Here is a 13,168-nt window from a genome sequence, read left to right as displayed (position 1 = left end):
GCAGAAGATGAGAATATGGAAGGTAATGGTTGCTAGGACAGCCATAGACAAAGAGAGGGAGTTGTTTCAGTTCCAGTAGATCAGAGTGGACCATACGTTGAGGTGATTACATCAGGTGTGTCGGAGCCTTTTCTGTTGGATACTGGTGCTACAAAGAGTTCTATTATGCACTCTAAACTCCCTGGCGCACCTTTGTCTGGCGAAATGAATATTTCTGTAGGTTTTTCTGGCGCCCCGGTTAGGAACCCGATTTCTAGTCCTATGTCTCTTTCTGTTGGTCCTTGTGAATTCGAAGCACCCCTTATTCTGACGACAGGTTGTGGTGAAAACTTGTTGGGATTGGTCCTGTTAAAAATATTGTATGCGACTTTGTATTGTTCTCCTTCGGGAGTACAACTTACACTAAGTAAGAAAGTGGTTTCCTCAATGTATTTGTCAAAGGACAAACTCCCGACAGAATTGTCGTTTCTTCCTGATATTCTTTGGGCTGCTGGTCCTAATGATGTGGGTCTTTTGGAAATACAGCCATATGTTGTGACGTTGAAAGCCAATGTTAAAATGCCACGCATTCCGCAATACAAGATTTCTAGTGAAGGTGAAAAAGCGTTACTAGCGATCGTTTACGATCTGATTGAAAAAGATGTGATTGAAGAGACAAGAGGCAACGTTTGCAATAGTCCTGTTCTGCCTGTTTTGAAGCGTACTGATCCTTCTCAGCCACCTGTGTACAGGTTTGTGATTGATCTTAGAGAGGTCAATAAAATAGTTGTGCCACAATTTCCAGTTGTTCCTGATATTACTACATTATTGACTATGATTCCAGCTTCTGCGACCTGGTTTTCGGTGATTGACTTGAAGAATGCTTTCTTCAACATCCCGATTGCCGAGGTGAGTAGGGATATTTTTGGCTTCAGTTTAGGAGGACGAAGCTTCCGCTTTAAACGCGCTCCCCAGGGCAACTGTGAAAGTCCATCACTATATAGTCAAGCTCTAAAAACACAGCTTGATATGATGGTTTTACCTGATGGTGCTTGTACAGTACGTCGACGATTTACTTGTCGCTGCAGATACTGAGAAAATCTGTAAAGAAGCCACGTTGTCATTGTTGCGTCATCTGTGTGATCTGCATCACAAAGTGTCTCTCTCGAAATTGCAATATTGTCAACAAGAAGTGACCTACTTAGGTCATCTCTTATCGAAGGAGGGAAGGAAACTGACCCCAGAAAGAATTCAGGCAATAGCAAAATTGAGTGTGCCAAGAACACATAGAGAAGTGCGTGCTTTCTTGGGCATTACATCATACTGTAGACTATGGATACCGAATTTTTCGTTGAAGGCCAAGCCTTTGGTGGAATTAACCTGTAAAGATACACCGAATCCCCTTCCATGGTCTGAAGATTGTCAGAAAAGTTTTTCCGAATTACGCACAGCATTATGTTCGGCTCCTGTGTTGGGTACCCCCGACTACAGTAAGCCCTTTACATTGTATGTCCATGAGAAAGAGGGTTGTGCATTGTCAGTGTTGACACAGTTGTTCGGAGACAGACAGCGTCCATGTGCGTATTTTTCGTCGACTTTGGATCCGGTAGCTAAAGCATTGCCGAGTTGTTTAAGAGCAACAGCGGCAGCAGCTGTTTCTATTCGACAATCTGCTGGTTTAGTGATGAATAACACGTTAATTGTGATGGTTCCACATGCAGTGGACACGTTGTTAAACAGAACCAAGACACAGCACTTAACTAGTGCTCGATTGTCAGGTTACGAGTTGACATTGTTAGCGAGTCATGTGCACATAAAAAGATGTAACACACTTAACCCAGCTACGTTGTTGCCGATTGTAGAGGAATTAGATGCTTCAGAACAGCATGATTGTTTTCTTAGAACAGAAGAAGAAACGAAAGTGAGAATAGACCTCAAGGATACTCCTCTTGTATAGTGAGATGGTACCTTATGGGTGGATGGTTCATGCTTCAAGCTTCCGAATGGTGATACGACTGCAGCATATGCTGTCACGACTTTGCATACGATTGTTGAAGCTGCACGTATCCCACATAATTCAGCCCAAGCATCAGAGTTGATTGCACTTACGCGAGCGTGTGTGTTGTCGAAAGGAATGAAAGTGACTATCTATACCGACAGCCAGTATGCATTTGGAGTGGCTCACAGTTTTGGACGATTGTGGAAAGAACGTGGGTTCTTGACTTCGCATGGAGCTAAGGTTCAGCATGGTCAGTTGGTGAATGAGCTTCTTGAGTCACTGACTTTGCCGCTACAAGTTGCGATTGTGAAATGTAGCGCTCACAAGAAGGTGACTGATGATGTTGGTCGTGGTAATGCATTTGCTGACGAAGTCGCAAAAGAAACAGCAAGGAATGTGATGAGCCGAATGTATGCTGCGGGCCCTGCAAGATGGATAGGTGACGTTGGTATGTGTGAAGATACGATAGAGAGTGTGAAATCTATTCAAGCTGAAGCTACAGACAAAGAGTTGAACGTGTGGAGAGAAAGTACGGGTAGAATGGATGCCAATGGTTGTTGGATTGAATTGTCAGAGCATCAAAGATGGTTGCTACCCGATGCGTATGTGCTTGCAGTAGTTACGATGGCTCATGGAATGGCTCATATCAGCGTAAAAGGGATTTGCAAGTTGTTGGCTCCAGTATGGCAAAATGCTGGAATTCCTAAGTGTGCAGAGAATGTGGTCAAGAATTGCATGGTGTGTCTGAAATACAATCCTGGTAGGGGAACCCCAACTCCAGCTGGTCATTTTGCACCTCCTACGTATCCGTTCAAGGTTTTGCAGCTAGATTTCATCCACATGGAAAGGTGCAACAATTTAAAATACGTACTTGTTGTTGTTTGTGCCTTTTCAAGATGGGTGGAAGCTTATCCACTAAAGGACAATACTGCCCTATCCACAGTTAAAGCCCTTGTGAAAGAGTTCTTCCCTAGGTTTGGAATGTCGAGAATGGTCTGGAGTGACAATGGGAGTGAATTTGTGGATCGAGTGATGAAGAAAGTATGCGAAGGGCTAGGCATTCATCAGAAATTTCACGCTGCAAATCACCCCCAATCAGCTGGACTAGTAGAATGCTACAATGGTACGTTAAAACTTAAGCTGGCCAAGATTCAAGCGAGCTCTGGTCTTAAATGGCCTGACGCTCTGCCTTTAGCACTCCTATCCACCAGAATGACTGCGCATTCGCGAGTGGGACTTAGTGCCTATGAGATTGTTTTTGGCCGCCCGGCCACCATATGGGGAGTGCCAAGGCCTACAAAGTTCAGTGAAATCGAACACCCTGTTTGCTTGACTATTTGTACGAATTGACTGCTAAATTGCGTGTTTTACACCAACAGGTCCACGACACTCTGCCTCAGGTCTCTGAAGCTCCAGGACACCCCATCGATCCTGGATCCTGGGTTCTGGTGAAAAACTTTCAGCGAACAAAGAACAACCAGCCCAGGTGGACTGGCCCACACCTCGTCCTTCTTTTAACAAGATCAGCTGTTCGAGTGGAAGGAAAAAAGCACTGTGTACATTGTAAGAGGGGGCCTTGCCTCTGCCGTACGACCGGTGGGTCCAGGAGGGTGTCGCCGACTCAGAGACTGAAACCGTGCCTCGTTTTCTGCCTTTCAGTGGTGCACGTATAAAAGGAACACTTACTGAAAAAGAGAGTGACAATATTTTGCAACCAACTGTATCACCGTCAGTTCGATTGGACACTACAAAGCCTGAACTCTTGTTCCGAGATCAGACAATACTGGGAAAACAACGATATAACTTGAGGTCGAGAACTATGGACAAATAAAACAAATTTTCTTTCCATTGCTATTTTTGAAAGTGCAGCTCTCTCATCTGAGAAACTTTTTTATTTTTGTTTTTCGAACCACCATCCGGGTTCCGCTGTAGGGTCGTGGTTGCCCAAAGTCTTTGGGGTGCAGCTGAAGACGTTAGGTCGACAGTTCTGGTTGGTTTAAGGGAGTTGCCCTGGACTGACAGAAGCATTCCTTAGCATAGAACACCCAACCATCGCGAGCAGCATATTATAGAGGATGGAGTTTTTCGAGATGGAGAGACCTGCCAAAGAAATGAACTTTAAAAGCAGAATATGTAAAATGATGACAAAGAAAAGCTTTTTGATATTGTGCATTTTCATGTTATTCAGTGTAATGATGTTTTTGATAGGATATGTTTTATTCTCTTTTCGAGTAACATTTGCACCCAGTACATCGCCCATACCTCCTCCTTCTACTGTTTCCTCACATTCTTTTCAACCCCTTCCTGAACATGAATCCGTTAGGAGATTAGAGTTTATTAATAACTCCTTCGTTCAGCTTTTGCACCAACACCAACACCAACTAGTAATGAACACGACTAACTGTTGGGTGTGTGGTCTTATGCCTCACACAACGGTTAAAGGTATCCCTTATCTGGTCCTGCCATTCAGCCACAATGGTTCTGTTTGGGCATATAGAACAATGTTCATCTACGCACATGAAGTCTACCCCCTACGTTCTGTAACAGACAATCCTAGAGGGGTTGGCCTAACGGCTAAGGCGCTCGACCTCCGACCTGGGGATCTGGGTTCGAGTCTCGGTAACGACGCCAAAAACCCCCTGTGATTCTGGGCAAATCACTTAATCTCCCCGTGCCTAAATAATGAAAGTGTGTCCTCATGTAACGTAACTGGTGCTATGTAAAGCGCTCTGATAACTGATTCGGTTCGGTTCTAGTTCGCGCTATATAAAACTCAAAAAAAAAAAAGGGTATAGTAGATATGATTAAGGAAGATATTTCCTACGAGACTATCCCGAGAGATGAGACGCTAGTATATATAGGATGGAACGTGACAGGATATGGAACTACTCTAAGTGAGAAACAGGAAGCTAAGAGATCTTCCCCGATTTGGATTCTACCCCATCAGGGTCACCTGTGTCTGCAAGGTACTGGCAAGAATCCCAGAGCTCAGTTAGGGAAGAGTATCTGCACTAAAACATATGCCTTTGCATCTCAGACTTCCCCTTCATTTTTAGCAGCTACGGGTACCTATTTCATCTGCCATGATTTCATTCCTGTTGCCTCCCACCTACACAGCAGCGGCAGATTACCACAAGACAAGGATAGTTAGAGGTGTCTTGAGTAAAGAAGACACTGCAGGACAAGAATTTGGGGACTTCGTAAAGGGTTTTCTGCCGTTCTGGGGACCAATGGTTAACAGCAGGAACATAAGGCAATTGACAAGGGTGGTTGAGTCCACTGTAGTTGAAACTGCTGGTGCCCTTAGTAATTTGATTGCTGAGCTCCAGTCGGATCGTCTCATGACCCTTCAGAACAGGGTCGCGTTAGACGTCATACTTGCAGACCGAGGTGGGGTATGTAAATTGATCCAATCGAGTTGCTGTGTTTTCATTCCAGATAACTCTCCAACAGTGTACCAGGCCATCTCCAAACTGCATAAGTGATATCCGCCTGGGGATGGAAAATTCTGATGGTTATTGGGATGGTCTTAGCCATTCTTTTCCTGTTCTGTCTGTGCGTGCAGTGTGCTCCTGCAATATGTGGCCTCTGTGCTACATCATGTGTAAGGAAACCTGTATCAAAAGACGAACTAAGTAATAGAATGATGTTACAGAAACATCTCAATGACTTTAGGAATATAGACCTGGACTCAGATTAGCATGAGGATAGGTTAATTGCCTATGTAAGGGCTAAAGGAGGGTTTGTGGTTCTGAAAATTCTGGACTCGTGTAAACAAAAAACGTTGTCGTTGTACGACGATTTTGGTATCAAAAGACCGAGAATGGCTCGTACACTATGTACAAGCATTTTCGTCATATTCGAGTAACGATATCACCTCGAAATCGTAGTTCTCGTCCTGAACCCTCGGCTTCCATTTTGTGTACGACAGCCATTTTGTGAGTTGCCCTCACATAGGCTTATAACTACAGCCAAATTCGATTCCAAAGGACACGTACATCTTAATTGACTTCTCTGCGACCTGGGCAAGCTGTAACCATTGCCCCAGGCCGAACCTGCCCGGCCAGTTCCTTTCCCAGTGGCCGAGCGAGATAGCATCAAGGCACAGCCTACCATAAACCTTTTCATCGCACACACACCCTGCCTAATCTTGCTCACACCTGTCCCTGTTTCTTTCTCTACGACTTGCTTTACGAGGAGGAGGTGACCCTTTTTATTGGGGGTCCACCGATATCTGATGAAAATGTTGGGCCTTGCTGGGTAATTTGTTGTGGGCTGAACGAGCTGAAATGTGGGCTTGTCATCATGACCCTGCTTTTCCTTTGTAGTGAAACATGTGAATGATCTACCGAAATGTGAAGAATGTTTGCCTAAAGCTTAATATTTTGTATAAAAAGAGAAGCCTGGCTTTGTAAGATTGAGCAGTCTCCTGAGAATATACACGTGTTGTACTTCTAGGACGCCTGTTACTTGGTTGCAGCCAATAAATTCGATCTTTGACTTCACCTAGAAGACTCCGAGTTTCTGTGTCCGAATCAGGTAGAACTCATGAAGTCTTAGGGTGTACCCTGACACCGCTGGGTTCCGAAAAACCCAGTACTTCAGGCTGAGTGAAGATCCTTGCGGAACGCCGCAGATGACTTCGGTGGCCTCGGATCGAAACGGGGAGAGGCGGACTCTCTGTGTTCTTCCGGCGAGGAACGAGGTGATCCACTCCAGTGCCTTCTCTTGGATGCCGATGTTGCTGAGGCGTTGAACTAGGGTGCGGTGGCAGACAATGTCGAACGCTGCAGAGAGTTCCAGGAGGATGAGTGCCGCTGTTTCCCCATTGACGAGCAGGGCTCGGATGTCGTTGGTGGCTGCGATGAGGGCGGTCTCGGTGCTGTGGTTGGCTCTGAAACCAATGAGATGAGGTTTTGCGTGGATTACAGAGGCCTCAATGCTGTCACTAGAACAGATGCCCACTCAATACCAAGTGAAAGTGGCCAAACCCCTAGCTCACACAGGCACTGCTAAATGGGTTAATACTGAACAAATTATCAATAGTACTCAATTGCAATTCGATTTTAAACAATCACGTTTATGGCAAAATACATCATGTTATTTGTAATCACTTTTTTCAATTCTAAATAATCACATGTATCACAACATTATTTTTGTGAAACGAACTTTGGTTATACAGGCAATGTGATGAACAGCCTAAACATTCATTATGTTTAACTTAATCATCAAACTCATAAACTACAAACAAAGCCCCCTCGCGGCCATCGCACACCAACACAACCTCAACATCATCTCCTACGCTGACGACACCCAGCTGATCCTCTCCCTGACCAACGACCCCGCCGCCGCCAGAGCCAACCTTCACGAAGGGATGAAAGATGTAGCCGAGTGGATGACGACCAGCCGCCTGAAACTGAACTCGGACAAGACGGAAGTCCTCATCCTGGGCTCCTCGCCCTCTGCCTGGGACGACTCCTGGTGGCCCCCCGCCCTGGGCACCGCTCCCAAACCAACAGACCACGCACGCAACCTGGGCTTCATCCTGGACTCCTCCCTCTCCATGACCAGACAAGTCAACGCCGGCTCCTCGTCGTGCTTCAACATCCTGCGCATGCTACGGAAGATCTTCCGGTGGATCCCCACCGAGACCAGGAAGACGGTCACCCAGGCCCTCGTCACCAGCGACTGGACTACGGCAACGCCCTCTACGCCGGAACCACCGCCAAGCTCCAGAAGAGACTCCAGCGGATCCAGAACACCTCAGCCAGACTCATCCTCAACATCCCACGACACAGCCACATCTCCGGACATCTGAGAGACCTGCATTGGCTCCCCATCAACAAAAGAATCACCTTCCGTCTCCTCACCCACGCACACAAAGCCCTACACGATCAAGGCCCGAGCTACCTCAACAACCGCATCAACTTCTACGCCCCCAAACGCCATCTCCGATCAACCAGTCACGTCCTCGCCGCCGTCCCCCGCATCCGAAGAACGACAACAGGAGGAAGGTCCTTCTCCTACCTGGCCGCCAAGACCTGGAACTCCCTCCCGACCGACCTACGCCTGACCCAAGACAGCCTCTCCTTCAGGAAGAAGCTCAAGACCTGGCTGTTCGAGCAGTAGCAGGGATGAAGCAAAACACACGATCGCTCAACTACAATTCCAGATCATAGAACAAATAAAACAGGGTGGCCAAGTTGGAGCTAATTTCTTTGTAACCATTTACAAAATGGTTACAAAGAAATTAACTTCAACTTAGGCACCTGCTCTAACCCTGTAAGTGCTTCCTGAGCGGCGCCTCCAGAGTTGTTGCCTACTTGCAACTATTCTCGGACCCTGCTAGTTACAAGTATGGCACAATGCTCCAGGCTGTCACAAAAATTAAACCACAACAGGAAGCACTTACAGATAAGGAATCAGGTGCCGGACTTGAAGCTCAAATTCAGTAACACATTAACCAGCCCCCGGTTGAGGCGGTACAAAAGGGGGTGGTAATGGACGGAGCATCTGAACCAATCAAACACTCACACCCAGTCAAAAGATCTGGGTTTAATCCATCACCGTTCTTTAGCCCACTCTGCCACCCCAGTTTAGACATGGCTATATGCAAATCAGTCTGAGCCTGTGCCTCATGGGAACAGTCCAGCCCGAACTGCCAAGCCATGCCTTCCCTGGACCGGAAACAAGCTTCCGAGGACCGGTTTCTGGCATTGCAGCTGTCTTCAGCCCGGCTTGCTTGAATTCAGTGGCAACGTGAGCAAGGGACTCAAGTCTGAGCATACCCTGCCACACTTGTGGCGGCCAAAAGCGGTACAAAAGGGGGTGGTAATGGACGGAGCACCTGAACCAATCAAACACTCACACCCAGTCAAAAGATCTGTGTTTAATCCATCACCGTTCTTTAGCCCACTCTGCCACCACAGTTCAGACATGGCTATATGCAAATCAGTCTGACCCTGTGCCTCATGGGAACAGTGGTTGGGCAGGTGTGCTTTCTCCCCATAATCTACAGTGGTGAACCAGATGGTGCTGTGATGAACCAGAAGGTGCAGTTGTGGACCAGAGGGTGCTGTGATGAACCAGAGGGTGGCAGTGGTAAACCAATGGGTGGCAGTGGTGAACCAGAGGGTGCTGTGATGAGCATACCCTGCCACACTTGTGGCGGCCAAAAGCGGTACAAAAGGGGGTGGTAATGGACGGAGCATCTGAACCAATCAAACACTCACACCCAGTCAAACGATCTGGGTTTAATCCATCACCGTTCTTTAGCCCACTCTGCCACCCCAGTTCAGACATGGCTATATGCAAATCAGTCTGACCCTGTGCCTCATGGGAACAGTGGTTGGGCAGGTGTGCTTTCTCCCCATAATCTACAGTGGTGAACCAGATGGTGCTGTGATGAACCAGAAGGTGCAGTTGTGGACCAGAGGGTGCTGTGATGAACCAGAGGGTGGCAGTGGTAAACCAATGGGTGGCAGTGGTGAACCAGAGGGTGCTGTGATGAATTAGAGGGTGGCAGTGATGAACCAGAGTGTGGCAGTGATGAACCAGAGGGTGACAGTGATGAACAAGAGGGTGGCAGTGGTGAACCAAAGGGTGGCAGTGGTGAACCAGAGGGTGGCAGTGGTGAACCAGAGGGTGGCAGTGGTGAACCAGAGGGTGGCAGTGGTGAACCAGAGGGTGACAGTGATGAACCAGAGGGTGGCGCTGCTAAACTGCCCGGGGAGCCCTGTGGGTGTGAGCCCCAGCGCAGTTGAGCTGCGATGGGGTTGTGAGCCCACGCGCTACTGAACTGCCCCGGGGCTCAGTGAGCGTGAGCCCCCGTGCTGCTGAACTACCCCGGAGCCCTCTCAGTGTGAAAATAATTCGTGCTCAATTGCCTGGGAGCCCTCTGGGTATGAGCACACATTGTGCTAAGTACCCCCCTGCCCCCAGTACATATATACCCGTACCGTACAGCATCATTATGCTCTTGGACCATGAAGTCTGATGCCTGGATGTTCCTGATCCGTGTAGGTGGTACCACCATCTGGTGCAGTCAAAATGTAAAGACATAACTTGCTACACAGCACCAATAAACACGTGTCCCCCCTGGCACCGGTATGCGCATGTACCAGGCGTGGAGCACCCGCATGCCACTGCACCCTACTGCACAGCATCAGCATATGCCTGTACGGAGCAGTTTAGTATGAGATGGGACATTGTCCAGCAGCAGCAGCTGCATGCGCCTGAACCTACTGAGCAGGATCAGAATGGCTTTGTACCAACACGCGCAGCAGAGCTATCTTGGACATCTGAAGGATTCTGGGGTCCTGTGCCAAACGTATTTTTGCATCCATGAGTTTCCCGAGCACCATCCCCGTGTAGCTCCTGTGACCAGGAGGCTGCTTTCTCATCATCTGCTGCTCTGCTCGGTCTCTGACCCTTTATAAACAAGATGCATGTATGTGAACTCGCATAGAAGCCCCGTTTGGCCCCGTCCACCACACACTAGTGGTATGAAACGTCTTCCCGTCTATCCCCACTATAATGGCCATCTCACTCAAGGGACCTCGGCACCTTTTGGCGCGCTGGCATGGTCACATTTTTGTGCAAACGCACAAAAATCCGCGAATTCGCTGGAAAATTCGCGAGCTCGCGGATTTTCTTTCCATTTCGCACGAATTCGCGGACCGCGAATTCGCAAATTTCGCCCATACTTACTTGACCGCTGGGTACTGGCAGATCAGACTAGCTGATGATGCAAAAGCCAAAACAACTGGTTCTTAACCCCTGGAGGTCATTATCAATTTTTGGTAATGCCCTTTGGCTTGAAGAATGCACCTGCCACATTCCAAAGGTTGGTGAACCAAGTCCTCTCAGGTCTGGATGACTACTGTGCAGCTTATCTTGATGATATTGCTGTCTTTAGCTCCACTTGGGAAGATCACCTGATCCACCTAAAGAATGTTTTGGAGGCCCTGCAAAAGGCAGGCCTAACTATCAAGGCTATCAAGTGCCAGATAGGGCAGAGTAAGGTTGTGTACCTGGGCCATCTTGTAGGTGGAGGTCAGGTTCAACCATTGGAGAGCAAGATCCAGACCATACAGGACTGGACTCCTCCCACCACCCAGACACAGGTCAGAGCTTTCTTGGGCCTGACTGGGTACTACAGGAAGTTTGTTAAGAACTATGGGTCCATTGTGACACCACTTAATGACCTAACTTCCAAGAAAATGCCAAAGAAAGTTCAGTGGACAATAAGCTGTCACCCCTGAAGACTTTTGTTTGAATTTACACCGCTGGCCTGGTTGCTCCAGGCTTGCTCCAGCTTCCCTCCAAAGGAGATGCTCCCCAGACCTTGCTGGTCTGACTCAAAGCCAATCTTCACTTCCTTCGGTTACCAAAGCTTGTTGGGTCCAGTCCAGATACCGACACCGCAGTCAACTAGATACTTCGTGGGACAGCTCGAATCCAGCTCCTGGTCATCGTCGACGCCTCCTGGTCCTCGTGGTTGCAGAGACAAGCTTCACCTCTTCGCCTGAATCAACTCGACATCGCCTGGTTCCATCCGGTCACTGGCTAGTGATCCAGACTCTGTCTCCCCTGCTTTCAGGTTCTTCTCATCTCTGATCCACCCTTGGACCCACCGGACACTTTTCCTCTGGTCGCCTGCAGCACTTCTTTGCAGATCTCCATAGTAAACATCGATGAAACCCGACACGAAAAGACACCTATGCACCCGGCTTCCCTGGGTGAGGTAACTTGAGTACTCCGGTGCTCCCGTGGGTGTTGACTCTCGAAATGTCCTAGTTTAAAGGGGTTTTACCGTAGTCCATCCAGAAGTGTCCTTAATCAGTAACTTTGTAACTTCTTCGTTCTCCATTATAAGTCAATGGTAATTCGCGACTGTGTTTAGACACTGTACGTGTCTCCCGTGGGTCTCCTACTTCCTAACCTTTGGTTGTCCCAGCGATTCCCTAGGCCCTAGGCCTATTCACTATTTCTGAAGTGGTTCTTATACCACTTACTTAGTATATGGTTTGTGAGGCCCCTAGGGAAGAACTGTATTTGTGCAACTTATGCTTGCTTAATGAGTAACTTGTGATGTATTTCAATCTCTGACCTCATAAAGAGTGCAGAGGGATTGTGTTAGAAATGAATACATATATATTTGATATGTACCTTGTGTGGTGTCCTTTCATTTGGTACTCAAGGGATTATAATTGGTAAAACAGCGTGCTTTACATGCTCTCTGACGTTTTAGCCTAAGACTGCATGTCCATGCTACCACTAGGATAGCTTATCTATAAGGTTGACTTTACAACCACCATTAAACCCTGGTGCAAGGTGCCCAAATAGTGAACATCATATGCCAGGCTAACTTCTCACAGCACTTAGCCGCTCTGAATTTCAGGACACAAGTGAAACATTTTGAACTCCCACTGTTGTCTTTTAGTCTTTAATTTCTCTTGATCTGGCACTAGTTTGAGTGGGTGTTGGTTATTAATCACTGTGTTTTAAGATGTTGGCGTAATTCCTACTTGTGCGGGCATTTTTAATTTTACTGCGTAGTTTGGCTCTGTGATTATGTGAAGGTGCTACCTTCCCACACTGTCACCCCTGTCTGCTGGTGCTGTGGCCCAGATCCCTGTTGCGTTGAATTCCCCGTGTGGCTGCTGAAGCCACGTGCTTGCACAATTGCTCGATCCAGACCTCCCTGTGACTGGATGTAGGGTGCATCCAGATTCCCCTGATCTTGATGCTGAAGAGGGCCATTCGTGGCATTTTGTGGCGGCTGGCTCTGGCTCATTGGTCTCTGCTGCTTTTGCAGGACATGGTATGTCTTTAATTGTCATCTTTCTGACAGGTGCTCTGGCCTATGGCAATAGTAGAGCTCCTTAGGGCCAATCTCCCTGGTCTCTACTGCCTTAGCCTGCATGGAACCCTTTGGTGTTTTGCTGTATAGCCCCTCTGGAGACTGGTGCCATCTGTACGGTTGCGGCCATCGCTACCCCCTTGATGGCAGTCTTTTTTCAATTTGTGATCAGCCAGTTTTGTGGTGTCTCCTTAGGTCTGCTTCTGTTTTTCTCTATTCTTTTCTTGCTTCTTTTTGTACTAGTGGAGGATGTGAGCCTGTATCTCCTGCCAGGGTTTGGTTTCTACACCCAGTAGGGTGTCCAGCCCACTCTCTATCTCGGTGGG

The sequence above is a fragment of the Lissotriton helveticus genome, chromosome 12, assembly GCF_964261635.1.
Source record: "Lissotriton helveticus chromosome 12, aLisHel1.1, whole genome shotgun sequence".
In the NCBI taxonomy this organism is placed as follows: Eukaryota; Metazoa; Chordata; class Amphibia; order Caudata; family Salamandridae; genus Lissotriton; species Lissotriton helveticus.
Note: the sequence above shows the minus strand (reverse complement) of the source record.